Source organism: Carassius auratus, chromosome 22 (assembly GCF_003368295.1).
Source record: "Carassius auratus strain Wakin chromosome 22, ASM336829v1, whole genome shotgun sequence".
NCBI classification, from domain to species: domain Eukaryota; kingdom Metazoa; phylum Chordata; class Actinopteri; order Cypriniformes; family Cyprinidae; genus Carassius; species Carassius auratus.
The window spans coordinates 5,639,010-5,641,789 of NC_039264.1; the positions used below are offsets into that span (position 1 = coordinate 5,639,010).

At 33.6% G+C, this 2,780-nt stretch overlaps 1 long non-coding RNA gene across 1 annotated transcript; it reads right to left on the minus strand.

Moving 5' to 3' along the window:
- Positions 1-301: 301 nt before the first annotated feature.
- On the minus strand, positions 302-1,983 carry LOC113039480 (uncharacterized). Its single transcript, XR_003275017.1, has 2 exons — positions 1,892-1,983; positions 302-1,489 (listed from the first exon to the last, which is right to left on the minus strand). It is a non-coding gene; the product is annotated as an uncharacterized LOC113039480 (long non-coding RNA).
- Positions 1,984-2,780: the final 797 nt, after the last annotated feature.

Genomic DNA, 2,780 nt, shown 5'->3' on the forward strand with positions numbered 1-2,780 from the left:
TCACATGATTAGCTCATGATTTGTTTATCTGGTATTTTGGAACAGACGTTCTCTGTTGTGGAATCACATTATCACTTCTCTTAAAACTGACATATGGTTTTAGCTATTGATTCTTTTTGACAGGAGACCGGTCCATATAATTGGAGCATTCTTCCCCTTTAGCTAATCATTAATGGCGTAGCCAATTGTGCAGTTTATTTGTGTGTTTGTTCACCGAGGTCCTACAGTGGTCATATATCAGTTTACTCTGTAGATCTGATTTTGTACATCAATAATAGAACATACAGTATACAGCAACACATTTCACACACAATTTGTTTTTTATTATTTTTTAGTACACACAAATGTAAATTTAGGCACACTGTTAATGTGTTGCATTCAAAGACAGCTGATAGGAAGCAAAAGCTGTATCAGTGTTTGTCCACCAAAGGACAGACATGATCAGACATTAAGATCAGAGATATATCAATATCTATCGCATTAACATTATTCATCAAGCACATGCTGTTGTCTAATTTAATAAAACAACACAAAGCAAAATACGTGGTATAACTACTAGCACTGAATTTTTTTTTTTTTTTTTTGCTACAAGTGCAATAAAGCTAATTTCAAATGCTTAAGCTTGAATACAGAGCTTTGATCAATACTGAACATCCTAAATCTGGTACTGCTGTTGATATAAATGATATAAAAACAGAGAATACAATGGTTAGAGAAGCACTGCTTTGGTAAAACATTTTCTACAAAGCACATGACACTCTCTGTTTACAATCACACAAAATCAAAACTGTATTATGTTAATAAAGTAACAGGTATGAAGTGTAACTTTAAAATGACAAAGAAACATTTTACATGCGAGTTTAACATTTCTCACTTTCACTGGACGGATTCTAGAGGCTCATAAAACATAACAATGCTTTTTTTATTAAAAGAAGATAAGAATAACTGTATACATTTAAGGAAAATTAAAACAATAAAACGGTAAGTAGATTACAATAAGGGGAAAAATATAATAAAAAAAAATAAAATAGCAATTAAAGATTTGTCTGAACTTAATCAGAGTCAATAGAAATATATTTTTCATATAGTTTTAAAAAAACTGACACATTTTGTATTGCCAGTCAAACAAAAAGATGAGCACTGAGTCAACCTCAATCAGAAAATGTGAGAGCAGGAATTGAGCCCATAATTATTTGTTTATGGATAAAAAAATTGCCAAACTTAAAAAGATGAAAACATATTCTTTAGATTTGTTGAGAGTCAGAGTAATAACAAATAGCATCTTTCACATTAAAAATGTTTGTGTTGTTGAAGCTGGAGCTGAATGTTGATGATGTCAGAGTGATTGACACTGGTGGGCGGGTCTTATGTTCTTAAAGTGAACTCGTCCCCTCCTCCTCATTCTGTAAATCAGGATCCTCTCCATTCAACAGCCGATCCTTCTCCATCTCTACAGTCACTGATTTATTCTCTCTGTTTCCTCTGGAATCTGAAGGAAAATACAGATTTGGATTTCTTCATATGAGACATCAAAACAGTGGAGAATCTACAATGTACAAAATCATTTAACCGATTGTCAGCAGCACATTTTGCTATTTTGATGAATTCAATCTAAGCACTTTTCTCACAAATGAACATTTATTATATTTGTGAATTCAGTCATGCATCTACTAGAACAGGTAAAGTTTACTTAGTTAATTTAGACTTCTGCATCTCAGATGTGTGTAGCACGAAAAGATTCAGCAGATAGTGATTTCTCTTACTCTTTAATTCACTTACAGTCATTTGTTTGAAATCTGAATGAATAAACTGAATGAAGCCAAATCATAAACATCAGATAATGATAGTGCTGTAAAGTTAAAGATGTTCAGCACAAACAGCAGATTCTCACCAGACTTTTCCTTCATCAATGATTCAGTCCTCGCTTGTTTTGTGACACCAGCATCTAGATCAGAGAAATACAAAGACATCCATTAGATCAAGTGTGTTCAAGTGAAGAACAGATATCAGAATGATACAGAAACATCATTCAGATGCTGTTTCATCAGCTCAAATTAAAGAGTTTGCAGTGTTTCAGACGAGAAGAATCTAATACACATCTCTGTGTTATTTACAGAGGGTTGATAGAAATAAAAGCTGAATGAAATACTCATTGAGGTGAAGCAGCAACTTTAATCATTTTTAATCTTTAATAATAGATTTTTAAGAATGATTTACAGAGGAAACTCTGAATGGAGTTTGAACATTAATCAGTTTGATCTGAATCACCTGCAGAAAAATATCTGAGAGGAAGAAGAATGTGATCATTATTACACTGACTAGAGACTCACCTCTGATATTAACAAAGTATGTCCTGTTTGTGTTCCCTTCACTGCTGAGGATTTTCAGTCTATAATCTCCAGTATGTTTAGCTGTAGAGTTCTTGATGATCAGATTTCCAGTCTTCTCGTTCAGCTTCAGTCTGTCTCTGAATATCCCATCAGCAACAACATGTGTCTTTCTGGTCTCTCCTTTGATTCCAGCGATGAGAGAGTTTTCTTTTCCAAACCTCCACTCTATCTCATCCTCTCTCTGTATTTCATTAAGACCAGTGTGTAGACATACAGATTCTCCTGCAGTAACCATCTTCTTACTCGCTTAATTTGTGACAGCAGCACATAGAAACAGAGAAACACAAAAACATCCATTAGATCAAGTGTGTTAAAGTGAAGAACAGAGATCAAAATGATACAGAAACATCATTCAGATGCTGTTTCATCAGCTCAAATTAAAGAGTTTGC